The 13930-nt window shown below is 58.4% G+C and overlaps 1 protein-coding gene across 4 annotated transcripts in view; it reads left to right on the top strand.

Moving 5' to 3' along the window:
• The first annotated feature begins 1262 nt into the window (after nucleotides 1-1262).
• The window catches only part of PER2 (period circadian regulator 2), a 45025-nt gene continuing 32357 nt past the window's right edge, over nucleotides 1263-13930 (top strand). The window contains exons 1-4 of one of the 4 annotated variants that reach the window (XM_072796894.1): nucleotides 1263-1415; nucleotides 2784-2910; nucleotides 4100-4334; nucleotides 5027-5287. The gene's annotated coding sequence lies outside the window, so the exon portion shown is untranslated. Of the gene's footprint in view, nucleotides 1416-2783; nucleotides 2911-4099; nucleotides 4335-5026; nucleotides 5288-5813; nucleotides 5900-5974; nucleotides 6118-6634; nucleotides 6658-13930 lie in introns of those variants that run through there. The other 3 variants (XM_072796893.1, XM_072796895.1, XM_072796896.1) reach the window with 3 other exon arrangements.

The raw sequence follows: 13930 nt of genomic DNA, 5'->3' as shown, positions 1-13930 counted from the left end.
TTTCCCTCCTCCATACACCCCGTTCCCAGGCCACAGCCACACAGCTTGGGAGAGGGGCAGGTCCTCTGTGCTCTGCTCCCCTTCCCTGCCTGAGGCAGGGATCTGGGGTGACTGTCCCACCCAAGCCTGCCTCCCGAGGAGCAGAGCCCAACTTGAATCATCCACTGCCTTCTGAGTCCAGAGCATGATGTCAGGGGGCCTCCTTGGATCCCCACCAGCTCTCTCGGGGTCTCATGGCCTCAGCGGAGTGTCCTAGTTGATGCCAGGGACAGGTATGCCAAATTCCAAATTCCCTTGAGCGCTCATTCCAAGATGCTGGTCCAGACCACTGACTCTGCGGCGGGGCCCAGGGTCTGTCCCCACCACCTGCCATCTGCTCTGCTCGGTGGCGCTGATGTGGCCTCTCACTGTGCAGAGGCAAGCACACGGGCTTTCTGGGGGCTCCCAGGTGCTGGTGGTGGCAATGCCAGGGAGTCCATCTCTCCCCCAAGTCCCTGGCACCCCCACCCTAAGCCTCCCTCCCTGTGTCAGGGGCCACAGCAGCTGCCATAGTGCCACAAGGGTGGGGGCCTCCTATTTGCCCCTCCTCCTCCCTCATAGGGCCCGACCTGTTGAGGAGAGACAGGGACACGGGCACCCAGCAGCCCTCCTGCCCAAGCTCTCCTTCTCGGTGGGCCTGTGGCGGGCCCCAAGCGCCTGTAGTCCAGTCACCTGGGCTCCTGCCTCTGCGCCTCAGGTGACCCACCACCACCCCTTGAGAACGATCCAGTCAAACCCCTTTGTTTCCTCCAAGAAGCTCTGGTCTGGGGGCAGGCGGTATGTCTTCCACATTGGGCAGCAAGGAGAAGCCAGTGAGCCAGGGCAAACGAGGCAGGTAACACACTGTGAGGCCCAGGGCAGAATTTTCCGGAGGAAAAACCTACAGGCAGAGACTGGGGCAGAATTGGAAGGGCCCTGTCATCCCAGGACAGGCGCCGAGGGCCAGCATGGCTGCGTAGACCCGTGGTGGGTGTTGGGACATGTGAAAAGCCCGCATCCCAGCTGTCGGCACCTGTGAATCCTTCGGGTCTTTGAAAAGGAATTAAGAGGGTTCAGGCAGCAGCTGGCCAGCCACGTCGGAGAGGGAGCTCTCCGGCAGGGAGGACATTCAGGGTTCCAGACGGACATTGGAGTTTGGACTCTGGTCACCTGGTTCCCAGACTCCGCAGGGGCGTGGTGGTGAGGGTGGCCAAGAGATCATTCTGTAGACAAAGGTGGTCTCTGCCTGGTGATGTAAGACGTGGCCCCACATGATTCCTGGGTGCACTGTGACATCAAGGGTCTTTTGCAAAGGGACGGCGGGGACCTGGACACATGTCCTGTGGAGCTGTGAGGGTGAAACGACAGCACACATGTGGAGTGTGGTGCCTAACTCGGTGAGTGCATGCTGGGCCTCAGCTTGCCCTGAGGCCTGTGCTGCCCGCCCCCCGTCACCCCCCGCCGTACGTGTGCGGCTCAGACCTCAACCTCCTGAAGGACCCAAGGCCCTGACGCAGATGGGCCTTGTTTGTCCCCCAGTCTGACACTGCCCCCAGGACCTCCGTGGTTGGGGGCTGCCTGTCTGGCTACCCCTCAGGGCCAACCAACCCCAGCACTTCGGGCAGAGCCAAACTGGGGTGACAGCCTCAGGGACCCCACAGCGGGCAGCGTGTGACTGGACGAGAGACCCTGCCACGGGGCCTGCATCGTCCCGTCGGGTGGCGCACCAGTCCAGGAGAGAGGCTTCCGCCCTCCGCAGACAGAGGCACCTGGGAGGTGGCAGTCACCTTGCACACAGGTGGCCCTGTTGGCATGCTGTCTTTCCTGGGGCCCCACCAGGAGACTGAGGGTATTGGTGGCCCAAGACCTCCGGAGAGGGTGGTGCTGAGCTGCCAGAGACCAGGCAAAGGTGTGGCCGCAACTCAGCCTGCCCACTGCCGCCCCCACCTCCCTCACCAAAGGGGACACTTCAATCCTTGGGTTTTCTTTTAATGGCCTCATGACCAGGAAGTTTGACGTTTTCATCCTTTCTGAAATGATACGCTAGCGAACAGATTTTTTGGTTTCAGTTAAAACCATGTCTTTTATTTAGAAAGCTGATAAGAGAAGTCAGTTGGGAACACGTTTAATCAGTGGATTCCTACAGCAATCGAGGAGGAGCTTACAATATTAAAAAAAAAAAAAAGGGCAGTATCAGGGCGCCTGGGCGGCTCAGTCGGTGAAGTGTCTTCCTTTGGCTCAGCTCATGATCCCGGGGTCCTGGGATCGAGCCCCCTGCTCGGGGGGGAGGGGAGGGAGTCTGCTTCTCCCTCTCCCCCTGCCTGCCACTCTGTCTACTTGTGCTCTCTCTCTCCACCAAGTAAATAAATAAAAATTTTTTTTGAAAGAAGCAGAAACTTGACCAATAATATTTTCATTCATGTATATCTTTTGTTTTAAATTATAATAAGGAAGTAAGCAAGTCTATACAGATTGTTATATAGTCGAGACAAAGCTATGGTGATTTAAATTATTTGCAGATCTGCAAAAACTAGATTAACTTGGAGGGGTTATTATAAAGTAAATAAATTTCATAAATCAATAAGTGCCATGGATTAAAACCCCATTATACCTATGTATGATTTAAAAGAACCACCACAAACCTCTCAGCAAACTGTAAGAGAAAAAAACCCTTCTCTATCCGATAAAGGCCATCTATGAAAAAGATAAGCACCTAAGGCTGACATCATACTTCATGGTGAAACATCAAGTGTTTTCTCCCGCAGATGAGGAACGGAGCAGGAATGTCTCCTCTGACGGTGGCAGGTGTGTCTGGCTGACACAGTGCCTGTCGCAGAGTAGTTGCCCAGGACACGGCTGGCTAACTGAGTGCACAAGTGGATGAGAGGACTGGTGAGTGGCTCTGCAAGGGCATGAGGCCCAGGCATAGAGGCGCCCCAGGCAGGGCCCCGGCATGGGGTGGGTAGGGCTGGGCCCATGGGAACAAACAGGTTGGTAGAAGTGGCCTGGGGGCGGGAGCTCAGCAGCCCCTGGCTGGGAAGCAGGGTGAAGGCAGACACCAGCGGCCAGCCCCTTGCCCTGACAGCATTCCCCAGGCAGCTGGGGAAACTGGCTTACCACCCCCTGCCCCGGCTTCCTCCTTGCCAGCCTGTCACCCTTGGTGCTCATAGTGATTTGCCTGGCCAAGTGTTCTGTGTTAAGGTGACAGCTAACCCAACACATTTCCAGGTGAGTATAGGCTGACCAGGAAAGGATTCATTCCCAGCACCACTTTAACCCTGTAGCAAACACACACACACACACACACACACACACACACACACACACATTCAGGATTCTGGGTTCAGTGAGAATGGCACCTATGGACTTAGCCTGGTTCTACGGGTGTCACTTCATCTGCATTGCAAACGACGGATCGGATGAGATACACTTTGCATACCAACCCCCCACAAACACTTAGACCTAGACAACTATTTGTGGAGTGAATGAAAGTTCCCAATAACAAGAATAATAATAATGAAAAAAAAAAACTTAGCTGTAAGATCCTGAAAATAGGTTAGGTTCTGATGGGTTCTAGAGGTCCATTATGTTTTATAGTTTTTTAAATAATAGATTTCAACATCTTTCTACCAGATTTATGGGTAGAAATAGAAAAGGCTAAATTTAGGGAGGAAATGTGACATGAGGCTACAAGCTGAATATGGAACAGGACCACAGAAAAGCTGAGCGGGAGAAGAATCTCTGTGTGATGTGGATGAGCTGTCTGTTTACTCTTGTTTCCAGAACAATGGAGCTTACCATTGACGTCAATGTACATGAAGGAACAAAAGGCCTTTGGGTGTACACAGGGTGCAGCTGGGCCTGGATTTGCTTGGGGCGTGTGTGTTAGGGAGGGGGCGGGAGGGTGTCTAAGTGTCAGTGTCAGAGAAACAGGAGGAGGGCCTCTTTCACCTTGGAGTGTGAGCCACACACGGGGGTTTGGGGGAGGTAGGGCTTCCGGGGGCAAGGGCTGCCCTGATGAACTTGGCATAGGCCCAAGTTTGCATCTGTGTCTGACAACGTTGAATTCACGACTTGTCAGGGAGAAGGAAAGAAGCGGCTCCTGAATGTGGGTTTGCCTGCAGCAAGAAGAGGCCCAGTGGAGGGAGATGCCAGAGGCCCCTTCGGCCCTTCAGAGTCCCGCCGGCTCCCCCTCCCTGCTGGGACCCTGCATTTTCAGAGCCTGCTGCAGCTGAGCGGCCTCGGATCCCGCATGCTGCTTCATGTCCTACAAGCAGGTCCCGGGCCTCTGGCCTGTCTGCGAGGACGTTCCCCAGGTACCTTTTTTTTTTTTTTTTTTTTTAGTTTTTATTTATTTATTTATGATAGTCACAGAGAGAGAGAGAGAGAGAGAGAGGCAGAGACACAGGCAGAGGGAAAAGCAGGCTCCATGCACCGGAGCCCGACGTGGGATTCGATCCTGGGTCTCCAGGATCGCGCCCCGGGCCAAAGGCAGGCGCCAAACCGCTGCGCCACCCAGGGATCCTTCCCCAGGTACTTTAAACAGAAACCCCAGGCTTCACGTGCCCCAGGCAATGCTCAGTGAAAGAAAACCGGCAGCAGCCTGGGTGCTCCAGGTGCGCAGCCTGCGTGCTCCAGGTGCACAGCCTGGGTGCTCCAGGTGCGCAGCGTGGGTGCTCCAGGTGCGCAGCCTGCGTGCTCCAGGTGCGCAGCGTGGGTGCTCCAGGTGCGCAGCCTGCGTGCTCCAGGTGTGCAGCCTGGGTGCTCCAGGTGCGCAGCCTCCGTGCTCCAGATGCGCAGCGTGGGTGCTCCAGGTGCGCAGCCTGCGTGCTCCAGGTGCAGCACCGTCTCCCGCCCGGAGGGAGCCCTAGGCCCCCCGCCCCTGGGTCTCTCCGGCGTGCACCTTAGGAAAACCTTCCTTTTGCAGACGCCTTTCCTTGTCGCTCTGCAAGGGCCGCTGCGGGTACCTCCGGCCTTGGTGAACCGACTATTTACATTCCCGCTGCAGGAATGAGCCGGCCCGTGTTCCCTAGTGACGTGGTTGGGAGCGTCATTTGTTTCTCCTGTACCTCCTCCTGGTGGAAAGGACCCTCATTTGCTGAATCCAACACTGCGACACGTGAGCTCAGAAAGAAGAAAGGCCCCTCGGGCAGCTGCCGGTCCTGCGGACGCGGAGCGAGGGCGGCCCTGGGAGGCCCGGTGGGCGTGCACCTGCCGCTCGGGGCTGCAGCCTGGGCTCGGCGCGGCGGGCGGAGATGAATGGGCGTGAGTAAGTGAATGAACGGGACCGAGGGAATGAATGGAAGCTGCCCGCAGGGGGCCTCCGGCGGGGCGCGCCTCCGGCCGGTCCCCGAAGGCTGCAGCCTTCCAGCAAGGCCGCGGCTTCGCGGAGCCCGGCGCTCCGCAGACCACCCCCCCCCCGCCCCCGCCGCCCCGCGCCCAGCTCCCCCGGGCCGCGATGGTACGCGCCACTCCGCGCTCGCCCCGCCCACGCCCGCCGGCCGTCCTGAATGGAAGGAGCGAAGACCGGAAGTGGAAGGGACCACTCGGGAGGACGAGCGGGGGGGGGCCGAGCGCGTCGCGTCTTCATTGAGGAACCGACGCTGTGAACATGGAGTTCCATGTGCGTCTTATGTAAAGAGAGCGACGGGCGCTGCAGCCAATGGGCACGCGGCGCTCGCAGGCCCGGCCCCCCCGGTATGCAGATGAGGCTGCGCTCCAGCCAATGGCTGCAGCCGGGGGCGGGCGCAGCGCGCGCAGTCACGTTTTCCACTATGTGACAGCGGCGGCGGCTGCGGGCTGCGCTCGGCTCCCGGCGGCGGCGGCGGGGTCGGCGGCGGGGGCGGCGGACGGACGCGCGGAGCGGCGGGGACGCGGCTCGGTGAGGCGGGCGGGCGCGGCGGGCGGGCGGGCGGCTGGGCGCGGGCCGCGGTCGGGGCAGCCTGGCCGCCGGCTGGTTACGTAACCAAGGGCCTCGGGCCGCGGGCTGGGGTCCGGGCGACCCGCTCGGGGCGGCTGCGGCGGCGGCGGCGGCTCCTGCAGCCCTCGGGGGCATTGGACTCCTCCGCTTAAAACCGGCGCGGGGCGTGGGAGCGGGGGGTGAGTACTGCTGTCCCCATTTTGCAGATGGAAAAACCGAGGTCCGGAGAGGTTAGGCTACTTGTCCGAGGCCGGGGCGCCACTGAGCGACTACCACCTGGAACTGCCCTTCTCTAGATTATTTTTGTTTTGTGGATCTTCCCTCTCCTCCCCGTGCCCCTTGGGCAACCCAGGGTGGGCACAGCTGCCCCCGGGGAACATGCAGGGCCCCACAAGGGAGCTGGTTTCCCGCCCAGGCTCAGGCTGGGGAAGGCCGCTGATGGGCACAGGTCTGGGAGCGGTACCTGGACAGCCCGTGGTCCAGTCCCTGTGCCAAGCCAGGTCTTGAACCCTGTGCACAGGGAGGCGCCACCCAAGGTCCGCCCGCTGCGGCTCCCCTGGACCTCCCGGTAATTATTCCCTCTCCCCAGACTGAGTAGAAGGGGGTCCCACCCCGATGCAGCAATCACACCATCTTTGGAGGGTGTGCCTTGCCTGCCGAGGCCCAGACATGGACCAGGGGCCCGGCAGTGGCCTGCTTCCGTGCTCCAGGAAGGCCAGGTAAGGGATGGGAACCCGGTTGCCAGGGTTTCTGTAACCTACACGCAAGAAGGCAGTTTGGAAAGCTGATTCATACAGCAGAGCCAGAAGGTACCCTGGACATCATCCAGGGCAGCACCTTGGCTTGACAGATTAGGACACTGAGGCCCTGACACCTTCTGGGCCCACACTGTGGCAGGGCCAGGCCCCGGCCCGGTTGTCTGCAGGGCCTTCCCATCATCCTGAGGGTCTCGATCTGGGTCAGGATGAGCTTCAGAGGTTCTACAAAAGCCTGACATCGGGTGCTGAATGCTGAGTGGGCTGGAATTTGAGGGGAGGAGCCCTAGGTCCCCCAAATGCTAAGAACCACAGCACCATGGCAGAAGCTCCTCGATGGGTACTGCTGAGCTCCCAGGTCTGACACTGGCGGCCACTGCCTTCTCCCTGGCTGCAAAGGGAAGACACCCCACCCCCATAGCCCCACCTGGGGTTTCTTGCCCCGGGCTGGGTTTGGCTGAGAATGAACAGGGCTCTCTCCGAAGGCTTTAATTGGAAATCGAGTTTTTATCGAGTTTTTGTATACAAGGTAAATCACTTTTTGTAAGTTGTATGTGTAAAATGAGGAAAGGGGCTCCTCTTTTTTTTTTTTTTTTTTTTTTTAAATGGGAGCTACGTGATATGCCAATGCAGGGATGGCACCGTGGGTGTTCACAGTTATCTGTCACTGGCATCCTGGTGTGATTCACTGGTAAGAACTAACACAGCCTGGCTCTCTGGAGGCTGGGGTGACTCAGCCACTGCTCTGGGCCTCAGTTTCCTCGTCTGCACGGAGGCCTCCGATTAGGAAGTCTCCCAGGCCTGTGTGCACGCCTAGGTTTTTGGGTTCTGGTTACTCTACGGGAGATTTTCTCAGGCACCTGTGCCGGAGTCCGAGATGTCTGATATGCTCAGCGTCAGCTCACGGCACGTTCCCCTTTGAGGCGCATCTGCCACGCTTCGAAGGAAGTAGGAAAAGCTCCCCTCATTCGCGCTGTGTCTCATGCACACACTCAACTTGCAGAAAAATACTGGCGGGCACGCCTCTGTTTTTAAATGGCGATGTCACCTCCCCAGGCCTCAGCAACCACAGGCTCTGTCTGGCCACTGAGTGGCTGGCAGGACCTCTCAGCATTCAGTCAAAAGAGGAGAATGACACTGAAAACTAAGCCGAGGCCCATCACTGCTCCACCACCTGCCTCTGCTCCGCGCCCGCCGCCCCTGCCCCCTGGGAAGCAGGCCCACCTGCAGACCTAACGGGGAGCTGGAGCCGGGGGCGGGGGGGGGGGGGTCTGCACAGGGGCCTCTGATGCGTCCTTCCCCTGTGCTGCTCTGTTAGGCCCTGGTTCCAAGTCTCTAAGCCCCACGTCTGTAAGAAGCTTGTTACTGCGTTTCCTGGGCTAGAGCAGGCGGGAAGCAGCGGGGGGTGGGGGGGGGGGGACTGCCCCAGAGGCCCGCGGGCTCCTGTGCTCCTGCGGGTGCCCGGCAGGGGTGGGAGCAGCTCAGGTGTCCACAGGCACCCAGAGGAGCTCCTTCCCTGGACGCCGAAGCCAGGATGCTGGCGTTTGTCGTCATCGCTGTGTTAAATGTCATGCTTAATGCATATTTGAGGCTTTGGACACAGAGTTGAGAGAATCCAAAGGAGTCTTAGTGAGCCCGAGAGGAGCGAGAGGAGCGTCTCCCCTGCCGTCTTCCCTTCCATATTTGGACAGCGTTTGCCTCGGTTACCCAGCTGTTGCCATGGAGAGCGCGGGTGTTTATTTAGCAGGACAAACATTTTCTCCAGATTACAGCAGGCTGGCCTCAGGGAATTGGCTCCTACCAGGAAGTAGCAAACATGTTACAATATTTGAGGTTGTAAAATACCATGGGCTCCCAGACAGAGTCCAGACTGTGAGATCCCTGTTACATAAAGTGTGAGGACAGACATAACTAACCAGGCCGCAAGAAGTGAGGCTGGCGGTGACCCTGGGGGTGGGGATGGCTGGGAGGGCCACCAGGGGCCTCCGGGGGACTGGTCGTGTGCCGCCTCCGAGCTGGGTGCTAGGGACACGGGTGTACTCGGTCCGGGGCCATACATCGAATGAAGACTTTTCCGTATATATCTTATATTTCTGTTTCAACGCGCGGATCGACTCAAGCGATTGAAGCACACGTGCACTGACTTCCGATTTCCACAAAGAAATGCAGCACGCCCCGCCCCCCCGCCACCCCTTAGGCTCGAGGTATTGAGGGCCAGAGGCCTTCACCTGCCCTGGAGCCCTGGCGGTGGCCGTGGAGGACGGGGCTGAGGACCAGGCTGTGCTTTCGTTCCCGGTTCCTTTTCACTATTTTTCATGGAAACTATGAATACATGTGAAAGTAGAGAGGATGGCGTAATGAACCCTCCTGAACTCATCAGCCAGCTCTGACGAGCTGGCGCTTGGTCCCTCTCCTTCCATGCCCCCACCTCCTTCCTCCCCCTCCCGTATTAGTGTGAGCCCGTCCCAGACTATGACCTCATTGCGGACGGTACTTTCTAAATGTTCCTGTGTCCGGTCAAGGCAACCCTCGCTAGTAAGTTGTGGTCACGTGACTAGCGTCAGGGTCCAGGCTTAGCTCCTCCAGTCTGCCCGTTCTCTGGGGGCAGAGCCACTGAGCGGACGTCTGCAAGGGGGCAGCAAGGGGGACTCCCGGGACAGCTGCACCTCAACTACCCTGGCACCCGTTTTTCAGCCTGGCTGTCCTTTCCTTTCTGGGGTCCCAGGGGCCCCAGACCAAGAGCACTTCTCCCCAGGGGTGAAAACAGGTTTGCCCAGGGCTCCCCAGGGGCCTGGCAGTGCTGGCACGAGCAGGTGCTCCGTAAACGTTTGTGGAGGCAGGAGGCAAAGTCTGCTTTGTTGAGCACGTCGGTTTTGCCAACGTGGCAAAATGAGGTTGGGCCGTTAGAGCCACTGGTGCTGAGCGATGCATTTTCTGGAATGATGAAGTTTCAGGTGGTTTGGTCGGTTTGTTGTTTCACATCGCTGCCATGCTGGTCTGACCCTCTTTGCGAAGATTTATCTTCCCCCTGAGGTAATCCTGTGACTCCTACTCAATGAGCCCTACTCAGACGGGCTCCTGGGGTCTGGGAGGGTGGCAAAGCCAGGAGCTCTCTGAGGAGCTAAGAGACAAGCCCTTGGGCGTGCATGGAAGCGAAGTGTGTGTTGCCTCCTTCCAGAGCGTGTCTGACTGCCTGAGTTGGGAGTGGCCAGCTGAGCTCCTTGTCCTTTACATACAAGCCAGGGTCGGCTCTCGCAGGCAGCAAAATATCTGCTTTAAAAAAAATTATTTTGTTACCCCATCTGTTTTCCTGCAGTGATTGGCAGTGATGATAAAAGCCGGCCTTTGTTGGACACAACTGCCTTCCAGACGCTTGGCACAGGCTGGGCCATTTAACCCTCCCAGCAACCAGTGAGGTGCTGCTTCCACCCCCTTACAGATGAGGAAACAAGGCACAGAAGGCTCGGGAACTTGCCCAAGATCACAGGGTCAGGAAGCGGTGGAACCCGCTGCAGCCCTTGCCATCCAGGGCAGATCACGTAACCCTCAGCCTTCACAGCTCACTCATGGAGAGGACCGGCTACTTGTCCCGGGAGGGGCTGTGGGATGAGATGGATGATGTGCAGGGGTGCTGGGGGGGTGGGGAGGGCAGGAGGAGGAGAATGCCCCCCCCCGGCAGCCCCTTGGCAACTCTACCAAACCATAGTAAGAGCCCCCTAAGAGGTCCTGCTTCCACCTTGCCTCCACCCTGTGACCCTGTTAGAGTTTAAGTCAGAGCTTGTTGTGCAGAACTCAGTTTCCCATCTCACTCGGAATAGAGCCAGCATCCTGGCTCTGCCCCTGCAAGGTGCCATGTGATCCAGCTCCGACCTTGCAGTACCCTCCTATCCTCTGCGTTGCCCACTCTGCTCCAGGCTGGTCCATCTTCCTCAAAGGCCCCTGGCTCAGGACATTCGCACTTGCCCCCACCGCCCAGCCTAGAATATTCTTCCTCCAGCACCTTCCTGGCCCACTCTCTCACTCTCTTCAGCCTGTTTTAGTTTGGTTTCTTTTAAAAGTAGAATCTGGGCCAACACATAGTGCTAGCATTTCACTGGGAGGTGCAATCCCAGGGCAGCAAGAGTGAGGGAGCGGGGAGGTAGAAGGCTGGGACGCAGGCTGGTCTCTCGGCCCGTGGGGGCCTCGTCAGAAAGGCCATACAAAAGAAGAGGACGAAGAAGAAAGGATAGAAAGTAAAGCTGCCCGGGGAGTGTGCTGTCCCTCCGGCCAGTTGCTTCAGCAGCCTCTGGCAGCCGCTGGGGAGGCGAGGGGCCACCCCCAGAGTGCGGCCTTCCTCTGAGGCCACGCGCGGCCAGCACGGCCAGAGACTCCAGGCTGCCCCCGGTGTGAAGCCATGAGGCCCGGGGAGTGGAAACCCCGCGGTGGCTGGCAGGAGTGAGGCCGAGGGGCTGTGGCTCAGCACCACGCGTGCGGGCGCAGGTACAAGGCCAAACGTTGCCGTCCATGCGCCGTCTCTGGCCGCACTCCCGGCCTCGCCGGCGCAGCCCGGCCTCGTCTGCTCTGTTGCTTTCTCTGTAGCACTTGGCCTTCATCGGCTGTCTGGGCCCTTCCCTCGTGGGTGGTCTGTCTTCCCCACTGGAACGTAAGCTCCACAAGGGCAGGAAGGACGTCAGTCCCATTCTCTGACCTACACCCACCCGCAATGCCGTGAGCTGGAGGAGCCAGTTAATGGACGGAGGGCAGCGCCCAGCCTTGCCGACGTGCTGTCCTAACGGTGTTCTTGTTCCTTCGTGTCCCACAGTCTCCTCTGTCCGTGTGTCCCCAGCACAGATGTCCCAGGCTGCGTGTCTTTAACCATATGTGCGGGGCTCCGGGGACACAGCAGGGGACAGCTCACGGCCCCAGCACATCGGGGTGGAAGACGGGATGCCCCGCAGGGGGTGTGGGGCAGCGGGGGGAGAGGTCTGCTGTTTGTGCAGGACGGACAGGCTGTCAGCAGGATAAGTCCTGTGGGCACCAGGGAGCAGCAAGTGCAAAGTCCCTGAGGTCGGAGCTCAGCATCAGGGCCGAGGAGGCGGGCTGCAGCGGAGATGCTCAGGAGGCAGCCAGGGAGGCCTCGCAGGGCTGTAGCCCCTCATGCATGCTGGGGCCGTGCTCGGGGCCAGGGGGAGCAGGACTGGGCGGGGGCCAGGTGAGGCACAGGCTCCGTGTGGAAGTCGAGGCTGGCACTGGCCAGGTGCCCACGGTGGACAAGGCGGACGGTCCTTCGGTAGTTTAGTCACTCCGGACACCACGCTCGTGGGTCTTTGTGTGCACGTGCGGGCATGCCTGGGGGGCAGAGGGGCCCCCTAGCACGGGGAGGGCAGGATTGTAACTCTTGCTAGACATGCCCAGAGGCCCCTCCAGAAAGACCGTTCTGTGACCACAGCAGCGCACAAGGTCCCCACCCTGTGGACGCCGGTTGCCCTCAGTCCTGCTCATTTCTGGTGACCTCATCCTTTGTGTTTTCCTCACGACCGATGAGGTGGAGCATGTCTCCGGGTTCCGGATCTTCGGCGGTTTCCTTCGTGGGAGTAGCCCATTCTTAGTCCTTGGTCTCCCTCTTCCCAAAAGCGAGCACCTTCCGTGCTCTCATCCAGTCGGCTAGAAGGTCCCTGAAAACACTGTGGTCAGGTGTTTTGGTGTTTTGGGTTCTCCGTGACTCAGCGTCCTGATAACGTGCTGCTGTGTAAAGCCACGATGAGCAGGTGTGTTCCCTGCAATTTCCTCCCCTTGACCACGACCGTGGAGACCGTATCCTCCCGGTATCAACCGTGTAGACCGTGTCTTCTGCCCAAGACTCACAGGACGTTCCACCCTCTGTAGGTGACCCGTGTGGTTTCCCTGTTTGGATGTGGGTAGGATTTTTTTTTTTTCCCTTGGAAACATCATTTTACATCAGGACATCACTAGGCTTGGACTCTTCATGTAATTTTTTGCCTAATATTCAAGGAATCCTTTCACCGCCGGATGCAAATCTGTCTTCAGCCAGGACGGTTTCCTTGGTGCGTATCTTTCCTTAGAGTCTCTGCGTCACTGTCGTGGTGTCTCTTTCCAAAGGAGCTATTACCCGTGGGTGAAAACACGGCTCTGACGCCTTGTTTTTCCCTTAGCACTTTTCAGGGCTCCTCATGCTCATCCTCGACATCTCTGAGGCCACCTTCTTCATTACGGATTCTGGGCTTGGTCTTTCTGATTTTCTGTTCTAAAGTGGCACTTTCATCTCCCTCTGTGGCTTCAGTTCATCCTTCTTACTTGTTTCCTTCAATCCACCATTTCTCGATTTTTATTTATGCTACGGAGCAAGTGCTAGCCTGCGTCTGCTGCGCTCCTCCGTGCCCTGCAGGTTGTGTTCATCTGGTCTTGGCTGCACATCTTTTCAGAAGACTCACTATGGCTTTTCCCTGTTTGTTGATTCATGAACAAGACAAGGTCTAATGAGACCTAATGTGGTCAGATTCTCCATGGGTCCCCGTCTTTAGGAGCAGGCGGGCACGGGATCCAGCACCTCGAGCAAGTCACTGACTTGTTTCCTCGTTGTAGACTAGAACCCAGAATGGTATGCTCTGCGCTGTCCCATGCCCAGTGATCAGGAGCGTTACGTGAAACGGTGTGTGTCTGTAGTTGCCCCCATCAACCAGGTGTCTGGGCTGTTTCTTGAAGCACATGGACCTGTGGGCACATCCTGCCCCCCCACCCCCACCCCAAGACTCCACTCAGGGCAGTGTTGCAGGGCCTTCCGGATTGTCCCTCCCCCGCTCAGTGCCCAAGGCTGGCCTTCTGGGACTGTGCTAGCGGGTCCTCTTGCTTCCTGGCTTCCTGCCCACCGAGGTCAGGAGGAGAGAAAAGCCGAGGGTTTACGCCCCCAGCTCTGGTCTCCCAAACTGCAGGTTGTCTGGGTTCCTCTGGTTTCAGCAACCATCCCTCTCCCTGCCCTATAGGCCCAGGGTAATAACAGCTTCCCCCTCCCCATACCTGCCTACCTTCCGGGGCCAGATGTCTTCTGCTTCCTGCCAGTACCCTGAGGAGACACCGTCCTGGGTCCTCCTCTCCCGGGGACATCTCTCTCTCCACGCTTAGGCTTCCGGTAGAACCCCTCTCTCATTGCATGCTCCCTGTCTGCTCATCCCCGTGATTATCTTCTAGAATTATCGCAGATGCCTTGAGGCTGGTCTGGCTCCAACCTCAGCCCCACTCC

Source organism: Canis lupus, chromosome 24 (genome assembly GCF_048164855.1).
Source record: "Canis lupus baileyi chromosome 24, mCanLup2.hap1, whole genome shotgun sequence".
Lineage (NCBI taxonomy): Eukaryota > Metazoa > Chordata > Mammalia > Carnivora > Canidae > Canis > Canis lupus.
This window is presented reverse-complemented; position numbering and strand designations above follow the sequence as displayed.